General features: G+C 52.4%; 1 protein-coding gene and 1 long non-coding RNA gene across 3 annotated transcripts in view; one reads left to right on the top strand and one right to left on the bottom strand.

Moving 5' to 3' along the window:
• Positions 1-21,771, bottom strand: part of GRIK3 (glutamate ionotropic receptor kainate type subunit 3) — a 196,680-nt gene that overhangs the window by 137,095 nt on the left and 37,814 nt on the right. The gene's annotated exons all lie outside the window — the stretch shown is intronic.
• Positions 9,374-19,917, top strand: LOC114234989 (uncharacterized). Of its 2 annotated transcripts, none has more exons than XR_008556930.1 (3): positions 9,374-9,405; positions 17,583-17,703; positions 19,159-19,917. It is a non-coding gene; the product is annotated as an uncharacterized LOC114234989 (long non-coding RNA). The 2 variants fall into 2 exon arrangements; XR_008556929.1 differs by lacking the exon at positions 9,374-9,405 and adding an exon at positions 17,158-17,240.

The raw sequence follows: 21,771 nt of genomic DNA on the forward strand, positions 1-21,771 counted from the left end.
ACTTTGAGCTGAGCTTCTAAAATCAAAAGATACTTTGAGCTGGGCTTCTACAATCAAGAAGTGCAAGATCTAAGTTCTTTCTCTGCACTCTGACAGGAGTGGGATACGAGCAAATTGCTCTGTTTTTAGAGGGGACCTGGGGGAAAGTTAATGCTTGGACATCAGAAGTCTTGTAGATGTTTCTTGAGGCTTCTACCTGATCCCCAGCAGGCTCTTGAGTGTTCTCTCATGGCTCTTAGCAGCTCTGACCTTCTATCCTTAAAGACATCCAGAAGGGTAGCAGAGTGAAGAAGACCATTGCCTGGAGTACCCTCTCCAGCAGAGCTGCCAGCACCTATGTGCCTGTAGCTGACACCCTTCTTTCCTTCTGCTCTTCTTGCAGCCACATTATGTAAATAGGCTCAGTAGTCACAGAGCCCTGGAGACACCCATTTGGAGGGAGCGGGAGAACCACCTCCAGCTTAGCTCTCTGCAAAGTATGTCTGTGGCAGAACCACTCCCCAGGGCCAGGCACCATCTGTTGTTAGAAATCCCCTTTGCTAATTATTAAACTTCTCCAAATGAAAATGAATCACGAAGCCAGTCAGGAGGGGCTCAAGGAGGAGCTGGCAATTTACTTAGCATCAGTAATCATCCTAGCCGGGCCACACGCAGAGGTTCGTGACCCATCTCTGGCATGGGCTCTGCCATATGCTCAGCATCCCAATGAGGTAGCTATTTTTGAAGGGGAACCTACAGGGCCTGGGAGCTCTGGGGGTTGCCTGTCAGAACCTCTCTTGGGCTTGAGCTGCCTTGGAGCCCCCAAGGAGCCCACTCTGTCCAGGTCCAAAGAGTCAGCCCAGCCTGGAAGTGGACAGGTCCTGCTGGAATGGCCCAACCCTCTCTGACTTCAGCACCTTGGGAGAAAAGTGTCAGGCCCATCCAACTGCAGCCAGCTCCTGGATGAGGAAATTCAATGACAGACAATGATCTTGCCCCCTAGTTACACTGTGGAGAGGATGGAAGGGGTAGGAGCAGACTCCTGAGAAATGGGAAGGGGGCCCTGTCCTAATAAGGGCTTCCGCCATCTCCAGGGGCTCCTCTGCCACCGTTATGTGACCTTTCCCTTCAGCAGGCCAGGTTTTTTTCAGGGAGCTGAGAGCCCAGCCCAGGCCTTCATGGGGGTATGGTACTAGGAAAGGAAACCCCCATACCTTGAGCACTTACTATCTTCAAGCATGTTGTTGTGCCCTTGAAAAGTTTTCTCATGGTAATCTGCCCAACAACCATGCAAGACAGACATTATTACTCCCATTTAAGAGACTGGGAGACTGAGGCTTAGAGAAGAAAAGTGTCTTGTCCGAGGTCCTTTGGTCTGCTAGTAGTTCCATGGAGTTCTTTCCTCACCACTACACTAAAGGCCAAAGGATAAGGTTGAACGTGTGTGTCCAGAAAAAGATTTGCTGGCTGAGGAAACCACCTAGCAGCCCGGCCCAGGATCTCCACCATCACCACCAACTCTGAGCATGTACCAGGTGCAAACCGGGCCCTGGGAGTGCAAAACCTGAGGGGCTTCCACTGCAGTCCCCTGGAAAGACATCCAGCTATTATTATTAGTGAGTGACTCATGGCAGTCTAATCTCTGCCCCCAGAGAATGGAAGAAAGGGAAAGCACTGGTGGTTGCATCATACACACCCAACCTTGTTTCAATCCTTCCTAGGCTTCTCATGGCCCCAAGGATAGCACACAGACAGCAGAGAGGCAGTCAGCATCCTCCACGACCTGTCCCTTGCCCACCTCCCCAGAGCCATCTTCCACTCCTCCTCCCAGCTCCAGCAGTGCTGGCCTTCTGAGAATATGTCTTGCTGTGTCTGCACTCCCGGCCTTTGCCCCAGCTGTTCCTTCCAGACACTTTTTTTTTTGCCTGGCTGGCTCCTCCACTTTATTCAGGTGTAAGCTTAGACATCATTTTCTTTCAGAGCCAACCCTCTCATAACATAGAATGAGGTATAAGAAATGTTTTTATATGATGTAGCTGACATTCATGACACAGCGTGCCACATCCTCTCAGCTCACCTAATTTCAGCACCGCTGTAGAGGACAGTTCCCTGCCCATGTCCCACTTCAAGCATAAGCCACAGACTCTCCCCATGGAGAGTCCCCATAGGGGACTTCAGATCATTGTCTGACAGTATTACAGATGTCCCCCAGTCCTCCCCTCCTTTGCCCCCATCCACCTAGCCCCTGCCCCAGCCCAGGCCTGCATCATACTAACTTTGAGAATGTTGCTGAGCTCCTGGGGAGCAACCAGGATGTGTGAGGGGAGATGAAGCAATGGCATTGGGAGTTGCAGAAGCTTGCCCAGCTTCCCTATCCTCCAATGGGATCATTCTGAGGTGGGTCCTACTTGGTTCTTCAGACTGAGCACCAACTGCCCACAGCAATAACCAGCTCTTCTTAAAGACATCCAGACATCTTCTTATTTATGAGCCTGGTATTTGAGGCTACCATTATCTGACCCAAACTACATTTTCCTGTTTCACTTTCTCCACTCATTTCCCTGTTTCACTTTCTCCACTCATTCCCTCCTGTTTCCTGGAAGCACTTCCCAAGTAATCTACCTGGACTCAAGTCTTTGTCTCAGGACAAGTGGTTACAAAAAAAATCTTTTTACTTTAATAGTTATGTCTATGTTTTAACATATATTAAAATATAAATAGCACACATAATAACACAAAGGTGGAAACAATCCAAGTGTCCATTATGGATGAAGGGGTAAATAATATGGTATATATACTCAGTGGGATATTATTCAGCCTTAAAAAGGAATGAACTTCAGATACAGGCTACAAAATGAATGAACCTTGAGAACATTATATTAAGTGAAATAAGTCAGACACAAAAGGAACAATATTGTATTCTTCTACCTTTGTGAGCGATCTAGAATAGGCAAATTCATAGAGACTGAAAGTAGAATAGAGATTATCAGGGACTGGTAATGAAGGGGGTCATGGGGAGTTACTGTTTAAAGGGGACAGAGTTTCAGTTTGGGATGATGAAAAAGTTCTGGAAATGGATAGTGATTGACGGTTGCACAATGATGTGAATGTAGTTAATGCCTCTGAATCATCCATTAAAATTCATTAAAATTGTAAAGTTTCTGATATACATCTATTGCCACAATAAAAATAACTTTAAGCTTTTAAAAATACATAACACATTAAGACCCAGGATGTCAGAGATAATATTGCTTAGGACAAGGCTAAGAAGATCAGAGAGCCTATGTAAAGTTTATTTAAAGAAAAAAAAAAAAGAGAGAAGTAAATAATAGCACAGATGGTATGTTGATTTAACAAAAATTGTAAAGGTAGAAAGAATTTAAATGATCAAAGTTTGGATAACTCTGCCCTAAATGAAATAAAATCCCCACTGCCTCATGCCCCCATTTGCCTCTCCCTTCTTCCCCTTTCTCCTTTTCATAATACTCACTACACACCTGTAAATATTTATTTTCTTGTCTGATGCCCCAGGTTGCCTGTAGGTTAGGTGAGAGCAGTGACCATCCCCCCCCCAACCCCAACTCTACCCCCACCCTCCTCTGTTCCTTTCTGTATCCCAGCAAGTAACATGGGGGGAGGGCTCCATAAATAAATGCTCAACTGAATGGGTTGGGATTCAAAGTTATCAGCAAGGTCTCCTGGAAGAGGAGAGACTCCAAAAGTGAATAAGATTTGCTCAAGCAGCAAAGGTAGAGAGAGTCTCAAACAGGAACCCAAGGGAGGAGACCTGTGCTGTGTTCAGGCACAAGGAGCTGACATGCTGGGCTAGCAGAGGACAGGAGTGTGGGGTGTGTGAGGAGGGTTGCACTGGAGTGGATGGAGAGGAAGATAGAAGGTGAAATGAGCCCTCGAATGCCAACCTAGGGCATTTGGATGAGTCACTGTAGGCCAATAGGAGGGCTTCCTGCCTCTTCCTTTTTCCCAGAGTCTCAAGTTTCAGCTACTTTCTCTCTAACACAGGAGGATCTACCTGGGATGGTCTTTAGGGCATCTGTGACCCTCCCTATTGTTTGCAAGTTATTGTATAAATGTGCACTTTTCTGGGGAAAGGGTCTGTAGCTTTTATCAAACTAAAAGGAATTTGTGATCCCTCAAGGAGTGTGAATTTCCTGGTTCTGGGGGCAAAGCCAGTTGGGTAGGTTCCCACTCAAATTGTTCCTCACCCCGATGGGCCTTGGCCCAACCAGCAAGCTCAGCCACTATCCAGACTCTGTAACCATCCGGATGGAGGATTGGGACTCAGGGGATGTAAACCAACTACATCTTAACCCCCTATTCGTTGAGGGGATGATGGGAGCTGATCCCACTGCCCTCCTCATGGTTTCTAGATCTCCCAGTTTCTCCCCTGGGGCTCTGAGTTACCTCCTGGGTCTGAGCCCCATTAGCCTTTCACCCTATTCACTCCACACCAGCCCAGTCCCAAAGCACCAGGACACTCAAGGGACCTCTTCTGGGAGCCCCACTGCAGTTGCTCATACTTCCAAACTACAGATTTACTGCCAGAAGGACCCCTGGCCGCAGGACACATGAGAGTCACTCCTCTCTGGCCTGACCTCAGCCCAGCGTGTCCAGAATGGCTCCCTCTGACACTCGGGGTCATAAGAGTCTGAGTGGGTGTGACCAGCAACAATTGTGGGCTGTCCTCAATTTGGTCTCTCCCTCCAAAGGCTGTCAGTCCCTCAGGAAGACAGTCTACATATCTCTTTGGTGTCTGATCCAGGGAGATGTGGATTAAAATCCCACTTAAGCCATTTGCCAGCTCTGTGCAAATCACTTCCTCGTGAAGCCTCCATTTCCTTAGCTTTGAAATAAGACTGATAATCCATACTTTATCAAGTCATTTTTAAAGTAACAAAATCATGTCACCTTTCTCAAAATAGGTTACATTGTTTTAAAGGCTTGATACCCTGTTCTTCCTCTTGGGGCTGCAGAAGGCTCATTGTTATACCAGAGGTTCTGAGATCTTCACGCTGTTTAACTCAGGACTGGACTATGTGCACAGCTGGCCGAGACGCTCTGAGCTGGTTGTCTGTAGAGAAAGCTCAGTGCCTGGCAGGCAGTAGGTGCTCAATTAGCAGGATCTGTTTGCTCCAAACACTTTCCCCTCGAAGGGCCAGAAATGCAGAAAATGTAGGAGATGGAGGTAATAGAGTCATCTTCCAGCCTCCTCATGGGTTTTCTGTATCAGTCCTGAGAGCCCCTTTAAGAGAGGGGCTGGAGAGACCACGGGCCCAAGGCACAGCTTCCTGGGACCAGCTGGCTGGTTGTGGGGAGGCTGCCCTGCCCTGCTGACAAGGGTGGGTAAATCCTGCCAGATTTGAATGCTTGCTAATTCTCCTGAGGATTTCATGTCTGACAGCCAAGACCCACCCACCCATTAGCAGGGACTCAGTGGCCAACACAGTGAGAAGAGAAAAATCAGTGAAAAGGAAACAAGCCAATAAACAGAGTCCACCCACTGCCAGAGCCCCCAGCGCCCCAGGAGGCAAATTGGGGGTGGACCTGCAGGGGTGGGACTGCCCCTGTGTGGCTACAGGGACCCAATGGGGCTGCCTTTCGATGCTCTCTACACATCCTGCCCTCCCCCCACCATCGTGTCCACTGATTAAGGCAGCGTTCCCTACTACAGCATAAACGAATGCATTATGTCTTTGTTATGCTAATGTCATAGCACGACGCAATTTAAATAGCACTTCCAGAAAAATTAAGTATGTTCATTGACACAGTGAAATGTTTTCACCCTCGATGTAACCTTCACAGATTCTGTACAAAATCCATCAGTCAGTGAGCTATTCATTTGTGAATGCTTAGCAATTATTATGCTAATGCATCACAATGCATTACAGCAAATTCTCTGTAAGTGGCAGGAAGTGCAGCTGCCTGGTACACACCGCACCCAGATTACCAGGGCATCTACCAGTACACAGAATCATCATTGCAACTTGAGTCCACCCACATTTTGAGCTCTGCCTTGGAGGAGTGGACCTCCCAGGCTCAGAGACTGAACTAGAAAGCACATATCAACACATCTTTGGAGGTCTCCCAGCAGGGAGGTGTATCAGTTAGCTACTGCTGCGTAACAAACCATTACAAAACTCTGGCTTCAAGCAATAAGCATTTGCTGTTGCTCAGCAGTCTTCAGATCAACTGGATAGTTCAACTGATGTGGGTCAGGCTAGGTGGCATTAGGCTGGGCTCATTCATGTGTCTGTGATCTGTAGGGTTAGCTGTTCTTCAATGGCCTTATTTAATCACTGAAAATTAGCTTAGTTAGGACAATGGGGCTGACTTGGCCACCTGTCTCTCATCATCCAGCAGACATACCAGTCTTGTTCAAGTGGTGGTAGCAGGATTCCAAGAGACAGGGATGAGGGGTGAGAGAGAAAGCATGCAAGGAGTCCTAAAGTCTAGGCTTAGAATTGGCACAATGTCCCTTTTGCCAAACTCTATTGGCCAAAATGGGAGATCTGCAGTCATCTCCCATTACATAGATTGTGGATACAGGGAGGAATAAATACATGTAGCCATTTGCCAGAGCCCCCAACTCTGGGAGTCACTCTCTATACATCCTGCCCTCCCCCCACCATCGTGTCCACTGATTAAGGCAGTGTTTCCTACTACAGCATAAACGAATGCATCTTGATGGGAGATCTGCAGTCATCTCCCATTGCATAGATGTGGATACAGGGAGGAATAAATACATGTAGCCATTTGCCAGCAACCTACTACTGAAGGTGTCTGCACTATACATATTTGAACACAAAGAGAGGCTGGCATTGACTATGCTGATGCCACCTCATGGTGTTGGAGAAGGACAGCCTGCCAGCAGGTCAGGGACAGGTGAATTGCTATTGGTTATGGTGACTTGTATAAACTGAATTGCCCTTCCAAGTGTGGTATCCAGCCCCAGACTAATGGGCCAGTCACTGAGACAGAAGAGGACTCCAGATGCACCAGCCCTCCCCTTAACATGAGCTCTGACTGTGGGGTTGGCCTGCAAGGAACCATTCACCCTCCCTTGTTGGGACCAATGGCGTGGGCTAGTGAACCAACAGACCAGAATTAGGTCTTGCCTAAGGCTGGGGCTTGGTGTCCAGTTCTGTTCCACCCACCTCAAAGGTCTGGGAGCAGCCTCCTAGCACAACCACCTGCACAGTCAGATCTAGAAGGTCTGGAGCTTAGAGCTCTGGTGCAGGAATGTTCTAGGTCTGGAATAAGCTGGTATGTGCCTGCCCTGTCTACACCCTCTCCAAGGGGAGCTGCCCCATTCACAGCCTTGCTGCCTCAGAGGTCATGTTTTAGATCACATCCTCTTCGGAAAAAAGGGGCAGTTACTTGACCCAAAGACAATCTATGACTGGGTCATAAAGAGGAGTTGATCCAATCAGATGTATTCTCTTGGGAATCTGAATTAAGAACTTGTATGCATACATGCATAACCCATGGACACAGACAAGGTGAAGGCCTGGTATGGGGGCGGGCACGGGCTAGAAGGGGTCAATGGGGGGAAAAGGGGACATATGTAATACTTTCAACAATAACGATTTTTAATGATAAAAAAAAGAAACAGAAAAGATTTGCTGGTCACTGGCAGGAGCTGCAGATGAAAGATAATAAAGTGTCATCAGGCCACCAAGGGCATGATGGGCCACAGGGAGCCCACGTGATGGGGCACAGAAGCTGTGGCCTGCAGAGGAAGGGGATGGAGGAAGGCCAATAGGGAGGAGTAACATTTCACAGGCTGAAACCACATTGCTCCTGAGATGAGAAGGGGTAGGGAAGGAGGGAGGGAGGGAGGGAGAAGGAGAGAGAGAGGGAGAGGGAGAGGCTGCTCTTCAGAGCCCATGGATTCCGAAGGCTTTCCAGTTACAGTTCCAATCCACGTGCATCTTGACAGTAAGCTCACTTAAGTGGGCTTTTATTCCTTGCAGCTCGAGACACCCGACCACAGCACTCCATAAGCTCGTGTGCTTCAGCATGTCTGGGTCTCAGTTTTCTAGCAAAGATCCCTTTGAATGAGTCTGACTTCACTGTAGCAGAAACAGCAGGGCCAAGTCATGGACTCCCAACCTGTTCTCCACACAGTAGCCAGAAGGATGTTTTTAAGATTCAAACCTGAGCAGCCCATAGCCCTCCTTAAAACCCGTGGACACTGCTCATGGTTCTTCAGATAAACCCCAAATCCTCCTGCGGCCTACAGAGCTCAGTGTGGTCTGGCACCTGCTCACCCCTCAGGCCAACTTCCACCACACTACCGCTACCCTGCTTGTGGTTCCTCGCTAACATCTAGCTCCCCATGGCATGGATGTGTCATGCTCCTTTTAGCACAGGGTCTTTTCCTCTGCTGCTCCTTCTGCCTGCAGCCCCCTCCTTCCTCCTGGGGTGCTATTTGCCCCTCTGGCTACTGGGATCAGGTTGTGTGGTTTGGATAATGGGCATGCCAGGACATCCTCAAGGGCATCTGAACCCTTCCTTTGCAAACTCAAGGACTCAACTCAATCACATTGACATGCTAATAACATGCACCAAGAATGCTCCAGACTCGGCCCATCTGGAGTGGGCCCCGCCCACCCAGAGTCAGCCCCACCCACTGCCCACCCAGAGTGGCTTTCCTCAGTGGGGCAGGCTCTTCTCACTTCCAACCGGACCCCTAGGAAAGAATACGAAGACCTGGGCAATGAATAAGAAGAGTACGTTTAGGGTCCACACAGCAAAGAATTCCTCCCTGGGATCCCTGACTGATTATGTCCCCTCATCAGATAAACTCACAAAATCCCAGCCTGGGGCCATCCGAAGGACTATCTTGCTCTTTTATTTACAGATGAAGAAACTTAAGCTCCCACCACCCATCCATCCTTCTTCCCCACTCCTGTCCCACTGGCTTGGCCATAAGAACAATGAGCTGATGGCTATATCCCAGGAAAATGATGACCACAGCTGCAATTTACTGAGTGCTGCCCATATGCCAGGCACCGGGCTAAATGTGTGAGGGTGATTTACTTCATTCTCACAATAACACATTAACCAGATGAAGACACCGGGGCTCAGGAGGGTTTGAGGTCCCTCCCTCGCTCACTGGTGGTGGTGTTTAACCCAGGCAGTCTCGCTCCAGTGGTGCCTGCCCCACTCCCTAGAGCTGCCTCAGTCAGCTCAGGCTAATTTGGGGCTTCTTCATGGAAGCCAGCGGCTGGAGGGTGTGTGAAGAGAGAGGGAGCCAGCTGGTGCTCAACTGCTGTCACCACAGAGCTCTGAGCTGGGTCTCTGGAAGGGGGAGGGGGTCCCATTGTCACCACAGTCGGTTGCCTAGTGATCAGGGAGGTAGGGTGGTGAGGTGGCCAGCCAGGGTCAGGAGTGCCAAAAGGGCAGGTAAGAGGAACCACCACTGGAGCTCCATTTAGATGATGCTTTGAGGTTCTTCATACCCACAATGAGGTGGAGATCATTGGTCCCTTTTCACAATTGAGAAAACTGAGTGCTGGAGAGAAGAAGAGTTTGTCTAATAGCGCACAGGGGGTGCAGGCAGGCCTGTCTGACCACTCTGCTTGTCACCTGCTCCATTTCACCTCCCAGAAGTCAGCTTGGTCACCCCCCTGGGAGGGATCGAAGTGAGGGGTGAGTCAGGCCATGTCTTTATTACACCGTGTATTCTTGCTAGGAGGCCGTGCAGGCGGGTCAGGGACAGGGCTGTGCCTATGGCATTCATGCGGTAGAGGTTTTTGAGTACCTGCTATGTGCCAGGCACTGTTCTAGGCACAGAGGATATGACATTGAACACAATTCCTCCCGGAGCCTAGAGTCTCCTTGTGGGGGTCAGATAATAAAGCAATAAACATAGAACGTAATGTCAAGTAACAAATGAACCAAGCAGGAGAGCAGTGTATGTGTGTCTCTCGGGTGTGTCTGCAAAGGAAGGTGAAGCTGCAAACAGGGCTAGAGGAGGTGCTGAGGGTGGGAAGACGTCCTCCCTGGGGACCTTGACTTGTTCCCAAGTCCTTCCCACTACCCCCAGCTCCTCCATCCTGAGGAGCTCAGCCAGTACAGGTGAGGACACCCCAGAAGGCATATTTCCTAACACTCTCAGGGCAATGCCCGTTTGTCCAGCTGAACTGGCTGGGGCAAGCACAGTGGGTAGGTGGGGTGCTGGTGGAGGCAGCTCCCCAAAGAAGGGCCATGCCATGTGCCTGGGGTCCCACATGCACCTACTGCTCCTACAGCTTTTGGGGGTGGTGGCCTGGCTTGGTCCACCACCCAGAGAGGATGAGTGGGGAGGACACAGAGCCCTTGGGAAAGGCCACTTGGCCCACAGCTTGTCCCTGGAGGCCTGAGGTCCTTACTACTCAGTGTATGGTACTTAGAACACATGTACCATCACTGCCTGGGGTTAGAAATGCAGAGCCTCAGGCTCCACCCCGGGCCCACAGAATCAGATCTATGAACAATCCATTTGTTCAAGTTAGAGAAGCAACGCCTTCTGTCACTTGCCTAAAAGAAACATCCAGTGGGAATGCAGGGAGGAGGCAGGAAGGGGGCAGTGCCCACCCCCAGACCCACTAGCCAAGCCTTTTGAGGGCAGGTCCAGGGTGGACAGGCAGCCCAGCAGCCTGAGTGCCTATAAGCAGTGAGGAAGATGAGCAAAAAGGGTGAGGTGGAGAGGGCTCTGAGGATGAAGGGGGTGGGAGAGAGGGAGGCAAGCAGGAAGCGGGGGAGGAGGGGAAGTAGCTGCCAGCAGAGCTGAAGGATGTTGGCCAACAAGTAGGGCAAGGAGCCGACCGCAGCTCTCGGTGGGCCTCTAACGACTCCCCGGAGCCCCATCATCTCCACGGACAATTAAAACAATTAAAACGCGGCTGTCTCCCAGTGAGCCTGGCAGCCTGGCCCACCTGCTGCTGGTGGCTCTTGCTGCAGCCCTCCTTGAGGCACACGTGATGCTCTCTTGCACAGTGACACAATCACGTGTTTCCTTCAATCCTTACACTCACGGGAGTGCACCATGCACGTGCACACCCAGCAGTGGGCAGATTCTCCCCTTCCCTGCCACCACCCCCACACACACACACCTTCCTGCGCGCGCGCATACACACACACTGTCTTGGCGTGGTGGTCAGTGCATCTGGCCACAGGAATTGACCCTCTCAGGCAGCCAGAGATCCTGCTCCTAGATCCCAAAATGGCTACTTCCTATTTGCCCAAACTCAGGGCCTTAGGGCCTCTGACAATCACGAAGATTGAGTCTGTGGATAACGAGGCGCTTTGGGGATGTTATTTTAAATGAGCCTGGGTCTAGCAGGAAAGGGTGGGTGTAGGCATGAAAGGGTCAGGGGTAGCTACAAAGCCTTGGGCTTGGCAGCCAGGAGGGAAGGAGAAGAAGGCAGTGAATTGCTGTCGGGGGCTTCCCTGGGATAAGCACCAAACCCCCTCCCATCCACGGCACTCCCTCTGGCCCGGCTAAAGGGGCAGTGCCTCCCTGGGGCCACTCGAGCAGCAGCATCATTGGGCCATGCAGGCAGTGAGGGCATGGGGTCCAGGCCAGGAGGGCCACGGTGGGCAGGGAGAGCTGGCTGAGAAAGAATCAGGGCATCCCAGGCCTCAGGGACATCTCGGGCAGAGCCTGGTGCATGCAGAACAGATCGCTGAGGAAGCAGCAGGACCAGGCTGGACGGAGGCTGGGACTTGGCTTGAAGCTGGGCAGGGACTAGCATGGTGGTCACAGGCTCCACGAAGCAAGGGCAGGAGCTAGACGAACGTGCTGGCCCCTGACATTCAGAGCACATCCAAACAGGGCCACTCCCATGGCGCGTGTTCAGGAGTGCTGGGTAGAGACAGCTTCCATCTCTGGACACCATAGGTAGACCAGGGGGGACAGAGAGAAGACTGGGATCGCCAAGGAAGGGACGAGGGAAGGAACAAACAGAGGGCCAGGTGACGACAGGCAGGGCCTTTCTCTTAAGAGCGCTGAGATAAAGGTGAGGTGAGCGTTGAGGGTGGGGAGTGGGGTGCTGCTCTTGCCCTGCCTTGTCCCCCTCCTCAGGCTCCAAGGCAGTGCCTGCCTGTCCCTAATAAAGCTGCCTGAAGTCCTGAAAACCTGTGTCACCCTGCAGCCTAGAAGAGCCCTCACCCTACCCACAGGGACCCAGACTCACTATCTCCTTCTCGCTGAGCTTCTAGGAAGAATCCCAAGGAGCCAACTGCCCAAGAATACAGGGTCATTGGAGAATGTGCATATCACTTAGTTCCAAAGCTCCACTTGAGCACGGAACGATATGGTTCTTCAACATCCATTCAACAGTCTGCCCACTCCTCCATTCCCCCACTCACCCAGCAGCCCATCCATCCCTTCCGCCTTTCACCCCTGCCTTCCTCTCTGTCTCCCTTCCTCAGTCATCCAGCCAGCCAGCCAGCCAGCCAGCCACCTAGCCACCTGTCCATACCTCAGTCCATCAATCAATTCCTCCTCAGTTCATCCATCTGTCCACCCACCCCTTAGTTCATCAATTTACCCATCCATCCATTTGTCCATCCATAAATCCATCCATCCACCCACCCAATAATTCAGGTCATGTACCCTGAGCTGTGGCTGTGCCAGGCCATGAGCTCTGGAGACAAGATGAATTGACACAGTCCCTGCCCTCAAGAAGCTCCCAGCCTGGTCAGGGACCAAATGTGGAGACAGATAAATGGCAAGACGATGTGATAAGTGCAGTTACCAAGCTATGAACAAAGAAAGGTGGCAATACCTCGGCCACAGCCTGGAGGAGCTGGGGAAGGCTTGGCAGAGAAGGTGACATTTCAACTGAGTCTTGAAGAATGAGTGGCAGTCTTCCAGCTGGAGATGTGGGGGAGAGCTCATTCCCACACTCCTCAGAGATGGCTTGTGACAGTTTTAGCTCTACAACTAATAACTTTGGGGTTCAAACGAAATCCGCCCAGCAATTGAGCTGGAACCTGATGCAGTCCTTTAAGTCTTTGAACTAGGAATTGGAACGTCACAGAAAAGTCTCCTCCCCTCTCAAGGACACAATCTCCCCCGAGGAATTCCAACACATGCATTTGGGCGGCTATGGCGTAGCTCTGGCTAGCTGGGCACGCCCTGCCCCTCTCACAGAAATTCCAAACAGGGAGGAACTGTTTGAGCCCAAAGCAATAGACATGCCAGGTCCAACGTCAAGCCAGTGGGTTGAGGAGGCAAAGTTCAAGGGTCACAGCTACAAGCCCCTTAGGTGGTCAGTGCTTGGTTCAACTTCATGTCTGCCTAGTAGAGTTTCTCCTAAAAGCAGACCCTGAAACAAGGATTTGAGTTCGGGTAGTTTATTTAGGAGCTGTTGCCAGAAACGCTGTGAAGAAAAGGGAAGTGAGGCAGGGAAGGGAAGGAAGCCACAAAAGGGAGTGTTGTTGAGTAGATTACAGCCAAGAGCAACTCAGGCTCGGTCCGTGGAAACGTCCTGGGAGACAGCACAGACTGTGCCCAGGAGTATTAGACCAGAAGAGCAAAGAAGCCCACTGTATCCTCCGACTCCTGTCCGTCAGTGGCTACAGGCTGCTCCCGAGGCATCAGCACCCAGCACTCTGACCGGGGGAAGGAGTCTCGGGTGCTTGCCCCCAAACCCCACCAGCGGGACTGGAATGGTAGGTGCCACGGGGCTGCGGGCACAGCACCAACAGCATGTGCTGCAACGCCCATGCCAGGGCCCCTCCTGACCATGCAGGGAGGGACAGGCTGTCTTCTAGGGTGAGGAAAGTCTTAAGTTTCAGACACTCAAAAGAAACCTAAGTAATTGGGAAGGCTCGACTCTGAACAGTAATCAGCGGCAACTCACACAGCTAAGTGACATCTAGCTGTCAAGTGCCTGCCCTAACAGAACTCAGGCAGGGGACAGAGGCGCCAAGACAGCTTCCAAAGAGCTTTAATGCAAACAAAAAAGCCTCCCAGAGCCCCCCCTGGACGTCACCCCAAGCCCAAAGCTGTGGTTGGCAGAGTTGCCATCCCACCTACGGGGCAGCAGGAAGCAGTCAAGCTGGTTTGGTGGTGAGAAGCCCCCGGAATCTTTGCTAAGCACCCAAACCCGCTCAGAGCCCCTGATGGCAGGCTAAGATGAAGCCGTGGCCCTGGGCCAGATGGGCAAAGATCAGAGAGTCTGTTCCGGGGAGGAATAGTGCCGGGCCCAGATCTCCGGGAAGTGCAGGGTAACTTTCCTCCGAGTGCTGTGCAGTGAAACTCCGCAAAGTGCCGAGTCACAGAAAACGCCAAGATTCTTCACGCACAGAATAATGAGGCAATAAAACTCAACTGTAAAGTTAAATAATTTACCATAAATATCTGAAGCTCTCAAATCATTCTCTACATTAACTGCCTATGTTTAAAATGATCTTTGCATTCACTGTGTCACAGATGGCAAAAGCAGACAAGAGAGTCCTTGACAACTCTAACTGCAATTAGCCCTTCCCAGCTGCGGTGATTTAAAGGCCTTTTCAGTTAAGCTGAATGAAACACCCGCGCTTTATAAATAAAGGCTTTACCAGGGCTGACAATGAAGCATTTGAAACGTACAGGCCCGAGCTGGTGGAGAGGGGGTGGTGGGGAGCGTACTGTCACTACATCCTCAAACCCAAGCGCTACACACCCCTCAACCTCTCCTTCCCCTCCCAGGCCTCCCGCTCACGTGATGCTTACAAGGCTGCCCTTCCTTCCCCACGAGGGCGCCTCCCCATCCCTTCAACATGCTCCCCACCCTCTCCCCCCATCCCACTTCATACTCTGGCACACTTTGTCCATATTCCTTCAGCTGAGCACACCCACGCCCCTCCCTTCACACATATACATACAGGTGCATTCACATGCACACACACACACACACACACACACACACACACACACACAGCTGGGGATGTGTGCATCTCCAAGAAAGGTGCCCTGGGCTAAAGGTCAGATGAGGCCAGTTGTCTCTGGCCCCAGCGAGATGGGAGACCCCGGTGCCAGCGTCTGTGGCCCAGGAGCCCTGCCCACCCCTCTGGCTGGCAGAGGAGGAGCGTCCTGTGCTGGGAGGAGTTGCCCTTCAGCAAGATTCCAGCACCTTGGAGATGGGAGGGAGGAGGCTGAAGCGGTGTGCCTGCGAAGGAGGTCAAGGTCACCCTCTGATTGCCTCTGAGCACTCCTCTCAGGGGCCTGGCTAGTTAATTGCTTGGAGTCTGGTGTGGTGGAGGGAGCTGTCAGCAAAACGGCCCCTCGGAGTCGCATGCTCATCTCTGGGTTCCTTGTGGGGGAGACTGGGCCCCTACCGCTTCCTGGCCTCACCTACCACACAGAGGACAGGGGCCTCGTCCCCACCTGGCCCGGAAAGCTTGGCTGCCCCTCCTGCTCACCCATTTGGGGTCCACAGGTCCTCCTCCTGCCTATCTCTGCTGGGGCCAGAACCTGTTCCTGAAATAGTCCTAACTCACAGCCTCTCCCACCTGGCACCCACAATGCAGTGACAACCACACCCCCTTTTACTGAGCAGTTACTTCACCCCAGGCACCATTGTAAGCTAAGCCTCTCACTGACATTTTATGACATAGATGTTATTCTTCTCAGTTTTGAGAAGGGGGAAATGACACACTGAGAGGTTAGTAACTTGTCTTAAGATCTCAGACCAAGGAAGAGGGCGGTAGGGATTCGATCCCAAGCAGCCTAGCTTCAGGGTGCTCGCCTTAACCACTGCACCATCACAAGGCCCTCGCTGCTTGCCCCCCAGTCCCTGTCCTGACCACAGCTGTCAGAACTCACACCTGCCAGGCTGAGCCCTGAGCCCTGCCCAGCCCTCCCAGCTGCCTCCCTTAGACTTGGGGCCCTGTCAGTCATGATGTCCCACCTGCCTGGGCACCACCTGACCTCACCACACCCTGCTGTGTCCCCTGGGCTGGGCTTCCCCTGCACAGCCATGTGCCCCTCATCTGGGCCCCCATCACCGGATCCTGCTTTACTCCTCAGCCTGGGAGGGCCAGTACTCTTGCACCAGCCATGACCCCACATCGTGGGGGCAGGGAGAACTCCAGGGGTTGCTGGCTGCAGACAGCCTCTGAGGGTGGTGGGAGGACTGGCCTGAAGTTCCAGAGAAGCTTTGGGTCCCGGAAGGGCTCTACCCGGACAAGTTCTCATTCATTTGCTGTTTTTAATATATGAGTTCCAGAGAGCTGCCTGGGCTGGGGCCCAACTTCCAAAGAAGGAAAACAAAATTCCTTCTTCTCGAACGGCAAATAAAGGCATTGGCAGGACCTGGAGATTCGTTACAGGAATGGGAGGGTACGCCTGGATGCCGCCACAGGGGCCTGGTGTGAGGTCTACAGCCGGTGGGCAGCTGTAAACTGCCCAGCCCAGGGCCTGGCTGCTGAGGGTAGCCAGAGTTCCAGGGGCAGGAGGGCAGGCCCGGGGCCCCTGGGAGCAGAGGAGGACTGTTGCTTAGCTGCAGGCTCCAGTCCAGGTCTTGCTGGGGCCATGAGCCTCCTGGTTAGGAGCAATGATTTTGCCTCCACAGTTCTGGTGGGTGTGGAGACTGGGTCCTGGGCCCCAATCCACCTGTCTATCACCCTGCACCTCAGCTGCTCCTTCCCTGGTGTGTGTGTGTTGGGCGGGGGGGAGGCTGTAGATTACCGTGAGTTGCCTGAGGGAAGCACATGGGCTCCAGAGTCAGCACTACCACTCCCCTGCTGTGTGACCTTAGGAAAGTAACTTCACTTCTCTGAGCCTGACTTCTGGTCTGTAAACTAGGAATAGCAGCCCTCGCCTCACCCAGTTGCCAGGAGACGCCTAGCACAGCACTGGTACCTCCTAGGTGCTTCCTAAGTGTCAGCTCCTGTACTCCTTTCCTCTCTCTTGGACCCTCCTTCGCAGGAGTCCTAGACCAGCATGGGCCATGGCCTGAAGGGGCCACACACACCATCTTCTGTAACTCCTGCATTTGACGGGCGCCAAGAGGGGCAATGACCAGCCCTAGTCACACCGTGGCAGCGGCAGGACTCAAACCCAGGTCCTGACCTTCCCTGGCTGTCCCCTCCACAAAAGGCTGCTGTAGGAGCTTCCTGTCCATCGCTGGGCTTCCAAGCTGGGTCCCTCAGACTCAGAAACCAGCTCTTCCTAGGAACCTGCCTTTCCCCGACTGAACTCGGGTCCTTGAGGGCTGCAGCCTCGGGCCCTTTGCCTCTCCCAGTGACGGCCCAGGGAGCAAAAGGTGACCAAAACAGCAAAGGCTGTCCGCCAGTGGCGGGGATGCCCCCGGACCACTATGCGAGCCTCATGCACAGGTGCCTGTATCCTGGCATCGTCCGGGAGCTGCCCCTGGTGGGAGAGGCTCAGCGTGGAGCCTCGGGCTGGGAGGAAGGTAAATGCACGTAAAATGCTCAGAACAGGTCTCGAGCCGTCCTCAGCTGCTCCCAGCAGCAGACAGTGTGTGGCTTGCCCGGGAGGGCAGACAGGGAGAGGACGGGACCTGGGAATCTGGGCAGGAGGAGGCCTGACGTGTGGCTCCCAGAAGAAAGCCCGACTCTTGCTCTCCTGTTGTTGGCTTTTCCAGGTTATTGAACATCTACAGTGGACGGCCCCAGGGCATAGAGGTGAACCAGATGCCACATCCTGCCCTTCCCGGAGGCGAAGGAAGTAAGGGAGACTGATTTCGTGGAAGGCAGAGCACCCAGGTGAGAGAGTCATAAGAAAGGAGGTGCCAGGGAGACCAGGCGCTTAGTGAGGCGTGGGAGGTGACGCCCTGGTGGGATCATGAAGGGACATCCAAAGGATCAGCCACAGAGGAAGAGCCGGGAAGGGTGACCGAGTGTGGCAAATCTAGGGTGCCCCCTGCATGTGTGCCATGGGAGAGCGCCCAGGCCTGGTGCCAGGTGCACTTCACCTGCGAACGAAGCCAGATTTGGAGAGTCCTGAGTTGCCTCTTGCTGGATGTACATCCTTGAAGCAATATCTTTCTTTTTTAATCCTCCCCTGAGAATGTTACTTACTGATTTGAGAGAGAGAGAGAGAAACATCAATGTGAGAGTGAAACATCAATGGGTTGCCTCCTGTATGTGCCCCGACCAGTGATCAAACCCACAACCTACGTATGGGCCCTGACCAGGAATCAAACCCGCCAACTTTTGGTGTATAGGACAATGTTCCAACCAACTTAGCCACCCAGTCAGGCTTGACCAATACCTTAACTCTCTGAGCACTTGAACTCATCTTCCATCAAGTAGGGGCATTTTTAATACTCCATTCACCAGGCATTTAGGATAAAATGCAACAGAACATTCAAAAGCCTTTTGTTAGCAGGAAATCTGATGGATATTAATAAGCGCCCTCAGTGATGGTAATGTGATGTGAGTCTGGGCAAGGTACGTGTAGGGACACGTGAGAGGCAGAGAGGGGGTGTGGTGGATGCTGTGACGCACCTCCCAGACCCCCTTCAGGAAGGCTTGTCCTCCCACCACCAGGATGCCCTGAGCCAGCAGCCTGCTTGGGGGCCTGAGTCCCCTGAAGAAACGGCCTCACCCACAGTCACGCCTCCTTCCAGGGGTGGCCCGTGTAGAATAACGCTCTCGTCCCAGTGCAGTTCACCTGGGAAGGGCCAGCCAGGCTCCAGGGCAACTCAGGGGGTTTGCAGAGGCCCCTGTTGCCACAGCGTTGCAGCAACATCTCTCTGCCGAATCTGCTTCCAGGCCTCCCTTCCACAGGATGGTCCCAGCACACTCCCTCAGCAATACCTGGCCAGGAGGTCACCGGGCCCAGGCGTGCACACCATCAGTGACAGAGGGACTCCCCCTCCCCGAGCGGCCCAGCCCATCGGTGGACGGTGCTGGCTATTCTCTGCTTCTCTCACCAGGGAGCTGCGTCGGCCTCTCTGAGGGTCTCACACATCGTCCAGCTATGTGGTCAACACCCATCAGGGTTCTCTCCCTTCCCACTGCTTAGCTCAGTGGCCTGGACAAGTTAGTTCACTCTGAGCTTTGGTCTGGTCACCCATCAAAGGGGCACAGAAACGCCCTCGGCACACAGGTGTGGGGTGACACCAGGAACGCTTCTAAAGAGCCCCTTGCACCACCTGGTGTACAGCACGGGCTCTGCCTTCAAGCCATGTGACCATTGCATGTTCTCATTCCCAGGTTCTCAAATAACTATACGAACGTCCAGGTTTCAAGTTAGTTTACGCTGAGCGACCTTAAGCATGACAATCTCTCTGTTCCTCAGCATTTTAATCTATGAATTGGCATCAACATCATATGAAGCTGAGCGACTTAACCCACGGGACCCTTGCAGAACAGTGTCTTGTACGCATTAGGTTCTCCATAAACACCATCTGTTATCGTCAGGACTCTCTTAGCCGTTAGTTGGTACCAAGAACTAAACACCATGTGACGGGCTATGATCTGTCCCGTGCACAGCAATATGGCCCCATCACCTCCCACTTTGGATCCTTGACTTCTAATAATGTTGCCCAGAATTTTTGGAGAATGATCCTTTTCAGCCACCACACCACCCTGAGCATCCTTCTAAGATTTCTGGCAACAAAACCTAAAGCAGCTCTACAACTCTTCACATGGGCTCTCCCGCGCGTCTTCGCCTTCTGACTCAGGCTGGATTCCGCACCCGTGTGCACGCACCACCTTTATCTCTGTAACAGGGAAGTCACCAATGAGATAGACATGCCCGCGACCTTTGCAGAGGAGTGGGGACAGAGAGTGTGGGGAAGACTGGAGGCGCGCAGATGCCCGCAGAGGGAGGGAGCAGCGCTGTGAAACTACAGAGCCATCAACACCCTTGCAACTGTTGCTGCTGTCACCCATTGTAATTGTAATTTCCCACAATTTCACGTTACACGTGGAATTAATAAGCATACTTATCCCTGCCACACTACCAATAACAACAATGATCACCACTGTTCATGGAGCTCACGTTCAATCCACCACACGAGTCGGAAGGGCAGCTCTTGGGCACCTCTTTTTTGCATCCTGTGACCCACCCCCTGCTCACCTCCCACTTGGGCTTCAGATGCTTGGCTACGGCTCTCAGCCCATCTACGGGTTGGCCGAGGCCCATGACAATGGCCTCACATGAAAAGTTGACAGTCCCGCCAGATTCCTTCTCATGGGAATCTGAACGAGGCAATGCTGAGCATGAAGCGGCTGGCAGTGGGAGGTTGGAGAGGGTGGAGGGGTCATGACAGACCATGAGCAAGTAACAGGCACAGGGTGGGGGCAGGAACAATGTGTGAGCATGAGCTCTGAGGCAGAGGGTAGGGGAAGGAGGGCCTGGGCAGCCAGGAAAGCAGGGGAAAAGCTGGGGAGCCTGAGTCCCATCTATGGGGCACTCCTGCAGTGGGACATCTTAGACCCAAACCGCCCTTTGGCGTATACTCTGCCAGAGCCCTGATGCTTTCACGTTGACTGGATCCTACACACATGCACCTAGCGAGCCCTCCCCTATGGCTGTGAGCCAAGGACAGAGCCGTGTGGTGCTCCGACAAAACCCCTTTACGCATGGACAGAAACATGAATGAGCAAGCACCTTGGGCTGCAATCCCTGGGCCAGTTACTAATCCACCTAATTCCTTTCTTAATATTTGCATTTCTTCATCTCGTTCAGAAGGAGAGCTTGAGAAGGTTGTCCAGGCACACCCAGGCACATGCAGGCATTATTCAGGTATAGGCATCCCCTGCTCTGAAGTTCACTGACCCTGTCTAAGAAAGAAGCTTAAGTCTGACAGGAGTTGACCTCACACCTCACATAGCAAATGACACATGATAGGTAGGTCTTCAGGGAAGCTTGGCTTTTGTCTATGGTGGACCTGTGTTGGGTCTAGGTGCTCACAAATTTCGGCCTTAAACAAGCTCCTGGATCTGGAGTTTCTAGAAACCACTGCTCCTTTTGGAATCTGTCCATCCCAAGCCTCCCCGGAGTCTCCGCTGGTCTCCAGAAGTCACCAGCAGCAGTTCAAGAACCTCAGCGGGATGGTGTCTCAGTGCCCAGGCACGGGCTCCTGTCCAACACCGCTCTCCTCGGGCTGCTGCTCTCTCTGATGTCTGGGCTGCCCCTTTAAGGCTGATGACCCTTCACCTCAATCATAAAGCAGAACAGGATTAAAGTGTCACCTCGGTGTCCCCTGTCACCCATCACGTGAAACCCTTTTCTTGTCCTCAACAGAAATGGACAAGACTTTTTACTCTCCTCTGGTCTGCCGTTTGCTCCCTTCTTTCCCCACCCCACAGCCCTTTAGGGGTTCCCAACACTCTCATTCCATTACCATTATTACGAGTCTCTTAGAGGAAAGGGGCCTTCTAGATCTAGGACATAAACTAGATGCTCATCACTGTGTTGACATATCACATGGGTGAATTCTTTCAGGTCTCACAAGCTCCTTTCTAGAAAAGAGAAACTGACCATTGACCAGAGGCCACAGGGCAAGGAAGTGGCCGAACCATGCCTTGACCTCAGGTCTGTGTTGCTCCTGAATCCTGCCTCCACCACGGACTACGTGTGCGCCCCTGGGCAGGTGCCAGTGTCCTCGTCTGAAAAATCAGGGGACCCCTACTTACTACGTGTTTAGCACTGTCTCTGGCACATAGTAAGCACTCAATAAATAACAGCCACTATTAAGACTTATGGAGATTTTCTCTAAGCAGAGTCTACATGCTGCCTTAAAGTCCCAGCATTTGGCAATCCTCCTGGGAGTGTTATGTCCCAGGAATCGCATCCCTTCTGATGTGCCTTCTTGATTA

The sequence above is a fragment of the Eptesicus fuscus genome, chromosome 9, assembly GCF_027574615.1.
Source record: "Eptesicus fuscus isolate TK198812 chromosome 9, DD_ASM_mEF_20220401, whole genome shotgun sequence".
Taxonomy (NCBI): domain Eukaryota; kingdom Metazoa; phylum Chordata; class Mammalia; order Chiroptera; family Vespertilionidae; genus Eptesicus; species Eptesicus fuscus.